At 24.3% G+C, this 15,873-nt stretch overlaps 1 pseudogene; it reads left to right on the top strand.

Moving 5' to 3' along the window:
• Nucleotides 1–435: 435 nt before the first annotated feature.
• Nucleotides 436–15,873, top strand: part of LOC113552501 — a 46,309-nt pseudogene continuing 30,871 nt past the window's right edge.

Raw genomic sequence — 15,873 nt, 5'->3', positions numbered from 1 at the left:
CAATGCTAATTCAAAAATATGTATTTGATAGATTTTAGTTATAAATATTCCTATTTAAAATTAGGTTAGAAATAATGGATTTACTATCGCTTATAGTTAAGTTAAACGATGTAATAATAATTACTACCTAATTTTTTGTAGTTGTTTTGACTACCAAGATCAGAGACTTGTCGATAGGCTAAGATCCGTCAGACTAAATCCTCAAGACACACTCATAGTGCTTCGACATAACTGAAAATAGCACTAAATGCTTTAAAATTGGAAGACTGCTTTTCTTTTTATAACTTAGAAAATACGGATTACACAAGAACGAACCCGTAGGAGTGTTTTTGATTAGGTGGAGAAACAAATATTAGGGTTGGTAACTTTGCAAAAGTTGGATTCAGAATTATAATTGCTGAAAAATACTATAATCATTTGTCTCAATAAGTAACTATGGATGGTTGGTTTTTGTGCATGAAATCGACAAAATTGGTGTGAATATAACATCCTTTAAATTCGTGTTCTCGAGAACATAATTTTATTGATCTAACAATCGTGTAGCCTAAATGATAATAATTATAAATTGTAATACAATTATTGTTCATTGCTGATAATTTTGCAAGTAGTCACAGTTCTAACAATCACGTAGCGTGTATTTTGTTAAGATTAGCATGGTAAAGAACATTTTCAGCCAATTAGAATTTGGTAAAAAGTTATTTATGACTATGGTCGAACTAAACGGGGCCAAAATGTATTGTCACCTGAGGTAACTCTTATGAAAGACAGATTATAATATTAAAATATTTTATGAAGTATATGATGGAGAAAAAAACAATGGATCTATGTGAAAAACGACGTGTGCATGGCTATTAGTGATATAAAAATAATTAGTTCTTTTACACTGTTTATGAAGGAAGTTGGATAGTTTTAATTAGTATTTATGTGAGTGTAAATGATCCAGCAGAGGATATGAAAAAGTTAGAGATTAAGGACTTCTTCTCTTACTTAATGGTATTTTAGATAGTATTCTTAGATACAGTATGCAGATAATTTTGATAATTTTCAACTCAAAAATCGAAAATAAAGGGTATTTCAAAATAACAGCTTTCATATAGAATTAAATTATTATGGATACAGTCGCATAGACTTGTTAACTGATAAGGGATTCCGAGTTAATATTAATAGATTTAGCTGTAAACTTAAGATATATTCCAACTAAATAGTGGATGTAAAAACGTACGAGTGGGTCGTATCCTAAAAATATTCATACAAATCCTACTTTAATACTAACACACTAACTAATTACAGTAAAATTCCAAACAATTCTACTGGTCTCTTGGTATTGTAATAAAATAAAAATAAATAAATAATACTCGGTTCAGTTGGCCACGCCCAACATAAAGAAGAAACGTTTAAACAACTGATATTTTAACATCTTTCAGTGAAATACCACTAAGGCGGCAGATTAAGATGGAAAAATAAATTAAAAATATACAAAAGGTTGCCGAAACCGGCTACATATTGGCAAGATTAAAAAAGTCATAATAAGAAATGGTGTCATATTTTTTCGATCTAATATAGAAGACTATAACAACGAAGAAAGTATTTCCCATATACATAGCCGATATTTATTTTCTGAATATTCATTAATAATTAAAAAAAATTATATGTTTTCATAAAATAATATATACAATTCTTTAAAATGTTTATTATGATAATGTGATTTAAGACATATTATTGTAATTTAAAATAATATAATAATTATACCCTTATATCCAAACCATAAAACATTTGGTTTTTTCTTTAAATCTATAAATTTAAATGTTATATTTTGTAAATATAATATTATAATTTGTAATAAATATTATTCATAAAATATATAATATTTATTATATTATATCAAAATATTTTAGATTTTTAAACTTTGAAATTGTATGTTGAACGTTAATACTATTACTTACCGAGATCATAGCAATATTGTATTGGATTCATCACAATATCTGTAAAGAAATGAAAAATAAGGATGTTATGTTATTGGGTCACATATTGTAAATCGATTCTTCACTGCATTCATATACTTAGGACATATTTATTTCTTATAGACATATCTATCTAGCTACTGACTAATTAAAACCTACGGGTGCGGTGGTTAATGACGTTGTGGTAACACTCTCTAACTACGTCGTACAAAGTTATAGTCGAATGTAATAGGAACGGAATTGTTATTGTTATTATTGTGATACATAAATATTATATACATCGTCATAAACCTACAGGAGGTTCATGACGTCATAGTAAAGCTCTGCGTGTCACATAGGTCAATATATTGAATGACCCCATGACAATGCATGTCAAAACAAATGTTAATTTTAGGAACATATACATAAGTAATGCAACAATTATAGTGGACACAATGAATATTTTATACAAATGATTAAAAAAACAATTAAAATATTAAAATTATACTTACCGTTCTTATCACATCCTTTTTTTTTTATTGCTTTCAAAAATTCATATGAAATATCTAGAAATTAATTTTATTGATATTTTAATTATGTTTATGCGCATACGATTATTTCTTGGCTGCAAAAAAATAATATATCTCTAATATTATAAAATATTTATTAGAACTGACTAATCGGTCTAATATTGTATAATGTTTACACATAACTGATAATACAATTTTTCCATGCCAGATAGTTGTGAGTTAGGAGAGATATTGTACACACATTTAATTCAAATGTAAAAAGTAAGAAACACCGTATAGATTAGTTTTATCTTGAATAAATTATATTTAGAAGTTTCCAAACATTTTGAAGTAATTGCGTATCCATATTATCTGATCAAATTTTTCAACACTTATGTGTGTACAAAATCAGAAAATTATATTTAAATTATTACTGTTATTAGGTACACGTAACATATTTAGACAAAATCTCATTCCCAATCACCCCATTTTTATTTTGCTACATTACCTTGGAGATAACCATGGACGTAAATTGGGTCTTCGAATGCATAGGGCTTGAGCCCGAAAGGTTTTAAGAACAAAAATTCTGGGAGATTTGTCTTCTGCCCATTTACTTACACACAATTGTATCTATGATACTGATACAATTCAAAACTATCACTGCAAATTAAATGTAAATTAATTTTTTGAATTATTGTGAAAAACCAAAGAGTTTTATACAGTCATAATATACTTATATATTACATATTATAATATTATACACAATTAATTTCATTATAATTGCATCCTTCTTTCTTCCTCGAAAAACTTGATTAACATTTGTTCATTATCAATTTGGTTTGATAATTCTCTTTCTATGTTTATAGTACTTAAATCGGTAAATTTATCTTGTTTCATGTTGGACCTTAGATAAGTATTTATTTTTCTCATAGAGGAAAAAGATCTCTCATATGTTTCCGAGCTTATAGGTATAGGCGTATAGCTAATGCAATATGATTTAACTTAATATAAATATTGGGATATGTAATAATAATAAAGGAAAATCTAGTCATAGGTCGAAAGATACCACTATCAATACATTGGTTTATTTTTATTATAATATAATCATAAATAATAAACATAATATTATATTCCATACAATATTACTCATTACGTTATCACTAATCGGTGATATTTATAATTATATTTTTAACTATTACCATTGGTTATAATTTATATAATTAATATTATAAATATAGATTTTAAATTATATAATTCATTATAATAAAGATAACCTAAATGGCTAAATATTAAAATATGTTAGGGAGGGCTAAGCCATCTTAAGCCCCAGCCTATTTACGTCCATAGAGATAACCTAAATTTATAGTCATCAACTCTTTCTGGATTAGCATACTTTTCACAATTATAAGTATGAAGACAAAAATGTATAATGTGAAAATATATTTAGCGTTTGGCATTGGCATTGGTAATAATATTATACGGTTTGGCGTTGGTCAAGATGAAAATTTGAAAATATTTAATTGTTAGCACGTCGTAAACCAGAATACATAGTTCACGATAATAAATGTAAAATTTACCTCGGGTTTTTAAATCCATTATTTTTTTCTGTTCGATCAGATATTCTTTAAAGTCGTCAGAATTTTCTGTAATATTTAATTTTTATATTAAAATCACCCGCACATCTAGGTATTGCATAAATCATAAAATATAAAGATTGTTTTGGAACATATAAATTATTATAGACCTTAATAGGATGAATATAATATCATGTTATACTATTTGTATATTTATAATAATGAACTCTGCACTTTACCTGTTTAAACAGTCTACGAAAAGATGACATAGACTTATAAAGTCTATTATTAAAATTAATTTTTAAATTTCCTTAAACTTGTAATATTTACTTAGAAAGGAAATTATAACTTTTGATAAAGAGTTTAATATTATGTTCATTATGACTGTAAACAATTAATAAGGGGGCAAAAAATTGTCATCAACCGTAAAAATTAGTTGAATTATAAAATTTCTGCCATAAATTTAATTTATAAATTATTATCACTTAAAAAAACTCACTAAAATGATGAGCTAAACAGTAGTTTAAAAATCCAATATCACCTATAAAATGATAATTATATTACACGTTAAATTATCTTTTAATTGAATGTTGATTTGTTTAAATTTATGAATTTTATTCCACAATTAAAAAATAGTTTAAGTTAGTAGGTACAAAATTTTAACTGTCAACTTATAATGTTAACAAAAAAGGCTTAACAAAATTGTATATATCAGAAACTTATAACTACTCACTTGTATATCCAGCCCTTTGAAGAGCAGCTGTTAGTTAGATACCAAAATTATGAATATAATATTGATAAACATAAAATTAATTGATAAAAAGAGATACTTATGAACATTTAAATTAGATAAGCAGGATTATACTAATATTCAAATGATTATTGCTAAAGTATATTTTTAGAGAAATAAGGTTGGTGAATAGAATAAGTGAGTTACGAATAAATTAGGTAGTTGAATTTTGTTACATGATTGAAATTGACATTATTCACTAAATATCATAAATGCTCAGTACGTAAAATTCATATATCGTAATGTTTAGGTCCAAATTGGATCGTCGAGCTATCAAGTAAAACTCGGTGAGTCACGACAATGTTAGACCAGCCGTTTGAGTCATGATTGATTGCTGATCAATGTATGTTAAGAGTTAAAAGTTGTAGAAATGCAGACTAAATTTTGGACTTACACAAACCATAGTAGATACGTGGCTGTTTGTTGTTGATATTAAATATGAAATTATACGAAAAATACGGTGGTCGGTGGACAGAACTTGTTCAATCCCAGCCATGTTAACGGTTATTAATTGTAAAATATATTATTTACTACTATGCTATCCCTTACCTTCGCATTCTAAAACATACGATATAATTACTTTAAATAAATAAAAAAAATGTGACATCGAAAAGAAATAAACGACATTAAAAATAGGTACAATAGATAATAATAACCTTTTTATGTTAAACGTTGCGCTATCGGACTACATTAAAATCCCCTCAAAACTACCATTTCACAATAGCGTTTTGCTCTCAATAACTTGTAGTAAATTTAACTGTTTATCGTTATCCCGATAACATAAACAATATTTTCATTATAGTAAGAAAAAAAATTAAGTAGTTCATTTAGTATAGTGATTACTGATTTCACGCGTTTGTAGTTATTCGTATTTAATATAGTGAAATGGAAAATAAATACAAATTAAATGTCTTATTTACAATTAATTGTTAAATTATTCTATCAAAAACAAAAATAGCTCAAAAATAGTTATAAAATTAGAAATTGACACAATATAATATGGGTAATGATAATTTGATAATTTCGTGAAAATTGTAAGTATTTATTTTTGAATTAAAACAAAACATTAATAATGGACCGAGAAGAATTATTTTTTATGTCCACTAATACCTTCATGCGCATGTTAATGGAAAAACTTTTTATATTTCCAAAAAATACAAAGCTTTTATTGTATTTTATTGTATTTGACTATTCTTATAGTAATTAAAAACGTTTTAAAGTGTCAACGTAATTACTTTTTGTAGAAAATATTATAAAAAAATTAATTGACTTTGCATTGAATTTCTTTTTTAATATAATATAGTTCAGTCGAATTAAATAAAAAAATTGATTAAGTTCGGAACTAATTCCCCGAAAGCTGAATTTTGGTACATAAATAGTTTATACCTCACTAATAAGCATACAAAAAATCCTAACACCTACCCTACAACACCCTTGTGTATAGCCTCTTACGCCTCTTATAATTCAGTACATTTTATTTTTAAAAAACCAAATGATAATGCATATTATATGATATATATAACAAAAAACAAATGAAACATAATTTCCGATTGTATTTATATAGATTGCATAAAGTTGGTAAGTAAACATAGGACATAAAGAAAATTTACCATTTAAAAAATATCGTTTTTGTTGAACTTAGAGCCTTATTTAGATTACTATCTATAGAAAAACTCACCGATGTTTTTTCCAAATCTGTTTCTATTAAATAATAATAAAAACGACTCACCTTCAACAGTTTTTATTTTAGAATTATCTGTGAAATCGTTATGTTTTCTTTAGAGTTGATTTGAATTTATTATTATTTTTTTTTTTTTTGTTAATAAATTTATTTGCTGTTTTTCGTGGTTTTGATGATATTATATTTTAAAATATCCATTTAATATTCGCTTATATATTATTAACATGGTTTGTTTTAAGAAATTTTTCCTTTTGATAAATAACTTATTTATTTTGTCGTTCTCCAGCTACCATTTTAAAACTCATTATGGTGAATTATAATCACATCAAGATTAACCAGATTAATGTAGATCAATATTATATAAGTCGTCTGAGCATTAAAAATCTACACGTTAGATTATCATCAAGTCAATAATTCAAATCTCTTTAAACCGATAATCGATATGATACACAAATAAAATTCAATATTTATACGTCACTCTCGTGGAACGTGTAAATTGTTCAACTTAGTTACCAGTTACGACTTACGAGGTTATTAAAAAATATTCTTTTTATCCAAGATTAATTATTATCAAACACTTTAGATCAAAATTGAAAAATATTTTAAATTCAGACTAGTTAAATTCATCACAAATATATTAAGTAATAAAAAATAATTTAATTATACTTAATAATTTTTTAATTTACAAAGTGTTTATTATATTATTCATTTCTGAATTACAACAAATAAAGTTCAAATTTATTTTATCAAAAAATGTTTTTTCTAATGTTTCTGTTAGTTTTTTCAAATTTTTTTAAATAAGCACTGAGCTTTTTTAATTTTTACTACTAAAAGTTCAACGAGATCTATCTTTGATTATTATAAAATTTAAATTTAAAAATATGTTTTTAAGTATAAAACATGTAAACAAAGTACAGATACAATCAAATAAAATTGTCATCGTTGTATAACTAAACCATTAATCGTTCTGCTCAAAATCTGTCAACAGTGTACATGTTAATACAATAATATCATTGTGTGTGTAAAAATAACATTGGTATTGAATAATATAAATTAATTTAACGTAATTTAAATGTAAAATCACTGTTAGCTAATAATGAGTTCTTCGACATTTTAAATACATATTTAAAACCCATGTTAAATTAATAAAATATATTGTATTACATTGTAATTTTATAATTTATAATCCGTATGGGTATATATGTTTATAATATATAAAAATAAGATTTGATAAATTGTCTAAAATGTCCACTCCAAATAATATAGAGCATGATAGTATGAATGTAATATTCATATAAGATTTGATTATTGACATTTTTCTAATCATTATGTTGTTTCAAAATGTTATTTTCATTTACCATAAAAATTAAAAAATATAAGACATTTTAATAAAATGGTGATTTTAAAATGTGATAAATATATTGACTTATTATTATATGTAATACCTATCTATATTAAAATAACTTATAACCCTATCTTTTCTATCTTATGTTTTTTAGAAAAATCATAGTTAAAAATAATATTTTATGTTTTTTATAATATTAACCATAATTTTTTATAATACATACAAAGATTTGTGTCATACTTAATATTAATTTTTTTATACATTTTTTTTTTTTTTGTTACCTTCATTGTTGGAATCGCTGCAGCTAATAATACTGATCGCTGTTAATGTCATTAAAATTTTAGAAGATACCATAGTTATTGTTTAATAATTAAAATGTTTAGAATATTACAAAGAACAAGCAACTATTTTGCATTGCAAGATTAAAACAGGTGTGATTATTTTCAAAAATGATACGGTTATTTGTTGACGATTGTTATGAACACATTTCAGCCATAAATATTATAATAATAATAAAATAGGCACTAAATAAACTTTGTTTTGTAAGACATGTGCGACTAAAACACATAATATTATATTTTACATATTAACAAACACATTTGACCCAGTTTCTAAAATTTTTACTTAATATATTGTTATGAATTTATGATAAATTCTTTTAAAGTAAATTTTTAGACAATCCGAATTGTTTATAGAGTTATTGTTTATCAGCTTATCATAAAATAAAATAGTTACACATCAATTGAATCATTATCTAAAATCTATCGTTATTAAAGAGATCCATTATTCCAAAAGATATTACAATACAAAACACAAGTATACTAACAACGATCAACGCATTAACATCGACAACCAATTGGTTTTTGTTTTATTAGTTAACAGTTTATTTAAATACCTTGCTCATAGTTATAAATGTTTGTATAATGTAACTTGAATTTATATTGAGAATAAAATAGTGTAGGCTGTAAGGTATTGTTGTGTTAAGCATAATATATATAAAATATTTATTTATACGTACAAAAATCTGGATAATATAGAATAATATGTTACTACGTACTTGTTGTAGTAGTCCTGTAAAGGTAGGATTAATGGGAATTTTTAAGTAATACACCTTTAGAATGCTGGGCTTTCTCCAGTCAATGAGATTATTTTAATAACTAAGTAAACATTAAATAGGCATTGAAGGTTTTGTACTGACACCACATAATGGGTGTTATAACGTTGACTGCATTGGCGCAACTAGGATTCATTTTCAGGTTTTGGGCGGGGGTGGGGTTGTACATTTGGAAAAAATAATTATTTTCGACAGGTATTTGGTGGAAAAAAGGGGGTAAGATTCAATTAGGTTTATGAGTAAAATATTGAAATTATAAATTGAAATGTAACCATTTGTCAACATTCATAGTAGTTAATCTTGACATTGAAATTTGAATAGATTTATTATTAAAAATTAATAGATACTTATTATATTTGTTATTCTATTGTTCAGTATAAACAATTATTGAAACAATGTAAAACTACATTTATAAATACGCCGCAAATAAAAATAAATATTCAACTGTTTATTTGGATCTAGCAAAAGTAGAATATAGATCAAAAACTGTCGTTTTAAAATTTTAACGAATTTGGTATTCAAGAAATGGCTTATAATTTATCAAGTTCTGTTCTCGTCACTTGCAGTAAAAAAGGATTATACAAAGCTTCGTTACTTAACATTATAAAAATAATTTTAATCATAAATTTGATGAAATATCTTATATCAAATTACAGGCACCGCAGCGACCAGTCTGACTGCCACAACCGCACTCACGGGTAAAGTCGTGACATCGTCGACCAACCCACGGCACTGGCAAAAGGAAAAAGCAGGATCGGAGACGAGTCGCGCTGGACGCGCAAGTGTCAGCCGCGAGCGATCTCGTTCTCTCACAGTCACGGTTGTAACTACGATTAACAACTTTCTTTTCGTGACATTCATTTTGTTTTATATTTTTTTTTTTTTTGTCGATTGTAAAAAATACATAACACAACATTAAGTGTTTATTAGGCGAGTGGATATAAACGTGTGTTGGTTTCAAATCACCACATCTACTTGGAAAATTGCGACAGGCTAATCGCAGACCTTTCGTCAACAGACAAATCCACCGTGACCGTGTCAGTACTATAACTATGTACAAACAAATAATACAATCCACATAATTATATATTGGTCCGAAAATGTACAATACATTTTTATTAGACATCAAACATAGAAACTCATACAATATTAATAAAATACTAAATAAATAATAACACTGGCCACCGTGAGAATAAATCAATATATACGTATAAGAAATTTATAAATTCCATTACTTGTTACAATTAATTAGATGTTGATTTTTATTTAAATATAATAAATTAATAATTTCGACGTAACGATTTATGCTTGAAATTCTTATTATATCAGAAGTGAGTTTATCAATTTTATTTTAATATTATAGATTTAAAAATACAATTAAAAGCAGTTAATTAAATACGATAGCAGTTCAATTATTTAGGTTCTTCCTGATCCGGTGCTTTAGGTGAGTTTGTTTGAGTGTCAATGGGAGGTTCAAATTTCAATTTACACCACAGTGAATAAGTCCAATATCGTTTGCCTAAAAACAATAATATAAAACAATATTACATTTTATGCCTTCTATTTTTTTTTAATTTTAAATCTAATCAATTAAAATTAAATAACTTTTATAAAACATTTAGACATTTCTTAGAATTTTTTTATTAATGTATTTGATAAAACACAATATAGACATGCTTGTGAATGTAAATAATGGCTCAAACTAGAAAATAAAATAAGAAACGGGTAAAAACTTCTAGAAAAGCGATTAACAAGGTATTTATTTTTAACCACCTCTGTCTTAAAGAAAAAAGTATTGGTACAAAAGTAAGTAATGAAAAATTAATTTATTGTTTATAAATAAGTATAATTATATTCTATTGTAATAGAAACTTAAAAAAAAAAGTATCTTAATGAGATGGATATGTCTGGTGTTTTATCAAGATTCTTTATAGTTTATTCAAAACGTATTTTTCAGATTAAGAGTAATATGATAACTTATTTACATGCCTATACAATGTGAAATAAATATAATTAGTGAATGTGTAATAATTGATAAGGTAACTATTCAATATTTTAAATTAATTGTATATGAGTTTATATAATTTATTATGTCCTCAAGGCCCTAGGATAAAATATTTAAATTATAATTTAATACAATTCAGAAATAAAATAATAAAAAAATGTGATTTTTTGAGTCTTTGAACCTTTTTTAATATGGGGAGCGTTAATTAATTTATTAAATTTAAATTCAAAAACTAAATACTTAATTTTATAATTTTAAAATATTTTTTTTAAAATTGTTATTATTTTTTATAAGACCATCAATAAAAATGTCGAGTAAACAGAATAATAAATTAAAACTAAGAAACGTGTTAACATGGCAATGGATCAGGGGAAATTAAAATATTTACATTTTTATTCATATAAAAACCGGTTACTTTTTACATTACATATTGAAATAATATTCACTGGACAATATATAGTGCCAGTTATATTATCATACGAAAATGTAATACTTAATCAGTTTAATTGTCTGGTTAAATTATAAGATCAAATTGTTTATTATTGATTTGCAATGTTTTATGTAATAGATATCAATATAAAATTAAAGAATATTTGTTTAAGTACATATATAGGCTATACTGCTATATTAATCAACGTTAACTTACAGAAATATTCTTTATTTTTATAAATCAATACTATATTATACAAATTACAATTAATATAGAACATTGATAATAACTGGTTAATAGTATATTCTAATTATTCTATATAGTCAATGATATAGTGTAATATTGTATCGTTATTTTATTATTTAACTGGAAACAGATAAATATTATAATTAATAATTTTCAAGAGAATACTCACTTCCTTTCAATCTATTCAAAATGTCGGTATGGTAGTCGAAGTAACTTTTTTGAACCCCTAAAACAAAGAGTTGTTAATATATTAAAATGGTTAAAATGTGTTCATTTTTATTATTTATTAGGTTATTACCAATGCACCATAAAATAGAGGTTACAATGTGGGTATTTATAAACTTGATCACTAATTTAGTGACTTTCGTATTTTTTTTTTAGAGTTGATGTATATTGTTGTTGCCAAATAACAAATGTTGGCTTAACTAAATAAAAATACACTGAATGTTAGAATTAGTTTAGTTATTTAATCTCGGATGAATCAATGTTAGATCTTATGGATTACATTTTATGTAATTTACTAAAATATATATTGAATATTTGATTATTTATGAATTAGTACGCAAAAGTGTGATCAATAAACCGTAATTATAAAAATGTCAACAAAGTTCTATTGTAATATCATGATCCATAAATATATATTTTATACATAATTATACATACTCCTGAAAATAATATTTTTAAATTGTACCTGTAAGTTCTTTTACGATTTGAGATACGTATTCTATAATGGTGATGGAATAATTTGTTAATTAAGCTACTAGAAACTATACTATTTATCATACTAAAATTTATATTTTAAGTAATTCAGGAAAAGTTTTGTTAAGTTTTATGTACGTTATATGTACTCATATAATACTTTAGTCGTTATTTTTTTATTACCTTTTCCTCTTATCAATCGAGGCCCTGATAAATAAAATAAAAAAAAATACCTATATGTATTAAAACGAACTATATTATATATTACATATTCGGACATTACAATATCACACTTGACTTTTTGAATTTTCGTACATTAAATAGGTAATACAAAATGGTAGTACCTAAACAATTAATTATTAATCGGTCAAACAACATCCTTTCACTATAGAAAAATTGACAAATGAGTGAAACAAAATGGTGTTTTGGAAGTGCGACTTTCAGATATGGAGATGTACCAAAACGTCATGTATAAATTTGTCAAATCTAAGACAAGAATCATATTTCGTAGCTTTTAAACATATAAAAAAAAATTTGTTGATTTAAATGTGCAACGTATCCTCGAGCATCTTAAATAGTAATTAATTCTGCCCTCATTGACGTATGGCCAAAAAAAGAAATTAATGGCTGTTGCTAATATTTCAGTCATAGCAGTTAGTGGATGAAAATTCAAGAACTCGGCTTATCCTCAGAATCAACCCTTCGAGATAACCAATTTTATAAGAACGTTTTTAGTGTGCTAATTCTCAAACTAGATAAAGTTTAAAATGCATTAGTGTTTGATCTAATGTTTTGTGATTTCGTGGTTCTAAAATGTGCAACTTTCTTAAAGGATAAATTATGTCATGAATCATGCTTTATTTCCTCGCATTGCACTCGAAACTTAATTCTATGTTTTATTCAAGCAATCCCAGTATATTACAATTTACTGAAGTGATAAAGAATTTGAAATGTGATGTAAATATTCAAATTACAAGTACTGAACAATTATTAAGGACGACACGTAAAAAACGTTTGTTTCTTGGTCAAAAATTAAATGCATATAAGAATGGACAAAGTTCGTGATTTGAATTCATAAAAATGGTATGATTAATTTTTTTGCCTGATATGTAATAAAATAATACTATTAAAATTATTCATGTACCTAGTTATTATTGCTCTTAATTTACAGTAGTAAATTCAGTATTTGGGAACAACTCATTTGCAGTCAAAAAAGGGCACAAAATATAAATCCTAAAAAATGATTGTAATTAATGTAAAAAAAAACTTATTAAAGAATTCAATAATGAGAAAAATATTTTAATCATTTTCCTAAGTCAATATTTATATTGTATTTTTAATTCTAACTTTGACATATACAAACTTATATATATTTATATTAAACTTTTTAATCGTGGCCTATGGCGATATATTTCTATGCAATACAAAGTTACAGAAAATCATTTACTTAAAAGAAATCGAAATATTATAGGTAAATAATAAAATTGATTTCTTTGGAATTTTTCGTATCATGATATTTAGTTTCTTTAATTTCTGAGCTCTATTTATTTTTTATAAATGAAACATAATATATAATATGAATCAATACTTTTAAGGTACATATAAATATATAATCATATTATGTAATAATTTTCTTACGTTTGCTATATGTTTTAAGGACATTAGTGTATGCATTTTTACCTAGAAAATACATAATATTCATATTATATATTTATTTAATTGATTTATATCTTAAACATACTAATTTTTTTTTTTGAATAAACAGGAAATTTTTATCATAAATAATAATAAACTATGTATTATATATTCACCATAAAATTTATTTGATTTTATTGATTCTGAATCAAAATTTATAATTTTATAATTTTGATGATTTCCATAAATGCAATTAAGTATTATACTAATGATAATGCATTGCAATTGTATTATTAAAAATGTATGTATTGTATAGGCTGTACATGTACTTTTACTATAAATTGTATTTAAATAATATTTAAAGTAACATCATTTATCTTACTTAAACAACCTAAAGATATAAAAAAATTGTAAATCAAATTTTAATTTTCTGATGAAATTTATTGCACTATTTTAATTTAACTCATATCCACATTACCATTAAATCGGATTTTTTTTTTTTTTAAACATGGTATAAAGGTTTTTATGTTAGTCTGTGTGTATTTCGGTAACTCAATTTAAATGAAATTCGGTTTTGATGTTATTTGTTCGTTGAAAAATCAGTTCTTGATTGGCAATCCATCAACAGTTTTTTACATAAGGAGTTATTTTCTATTATAAAATATAGAAAGCCGAAACCTGAGTTGGAGTTTATAGTTAACCAAATAACATTAAATTAAATATAAATATGATTAAAAATATTTTTTAATAATTAGGTATAATAAGTAAAGTAGTATTAATATATTATACTATTATGAGCTTACTGTTAAATCCTGTGAATGAATAAATTTAATTATTTGATTAGTATTATAATTTAAACACTATTATAATAATTTTATAATAAATAATTTACAAAATAGTTATGATATATTATTTTTATAATATTATACAAAAATAATTTTGTAGTAAAAGTTAAAACTTTAAAAGGGTTAAATCTGTGTCAAGTGTATTTTAGTTAACATACTTATTGTCTTTCCTGTGAATGTATAAAAATAAGTATTTAACAAATATATAATTAACGAAAATGTATTTAATGTTTATTATAATATTTATATTTAAAATATAATCAATGAAAACATTTTTTAGCATGGTTTAAACATATTTTAATCTTTTAGTTTATTTGTGAACAATTTTAGAATAATTCGATTCATTAATCTGTGTTTATCGGTGGGTAATATATCGTTGGGACTTAATACAAGATTATTTATAATAACAAACCGTCAAATTTTACACAGCCTTTTTGAATTTCTTTAAACAATATCACAGTACTCAAAAGAAAAGAAATATGTTTTTGTTACTTTTATATGCAAGGAATGTGGCCATGCTCTTTACTATAATTATCATAGTTCCAAATTTTTATACCTGACAACTTTATTTTAAAACATCCAAAATACTAATATTACTTTAAAATAAAATGTTAAACCACTTATAGTACAGTTATTGGTGATTGTACATCTATCATAGTTAAGTATTAACTATTAGATAACATCTTTAGTAATGACAGAATAAATAAAACCAAATGGATAAATAAATTAGTATCCTTACTTAAGTTTGCTTCATGAATGCAACAAAATAGTCAATTTTTTAGATTAATTTTAATCATAAACATGTTATTTTTTTTTATTTATTAATATTAATGTGTTTATATAATGTTGTAATTTAAAATAATTTAATAAATATACCAAAAACACCACACCATCCTTTATTTTGATCAGACGTTGACTCTATAAATTTAAATGTTAGATTTTGTTAATATAATATTTTGATTTATAATAAATATTATTCTTAAAATATATTATAATCTACCTCCATTAATTAACATTTTATGTTTAATATTGATAATATGTATTTAACAGCTAGCCGGCT

This window comes from Rhopalosiphum maidis, chromosome 2 (assembly GCF_003676215.2).
Source record: "Rhopalosiphum maidis isolate BTI-1 chromosome 2, ASM367621v3, whole genome shotgun sequence".
NCBI classification, from domain to species: Eukaryota; Metazoa; Arthropoda; class Insecta; order Hemiptera; family Aphididae; genus Rhopalosiphum; species Rhopalosiphum maidis.
Note: the sequence above shows the minus strand (reverse complement) of the source record. Positions and strands in the feature narration are given on the sequence as shown.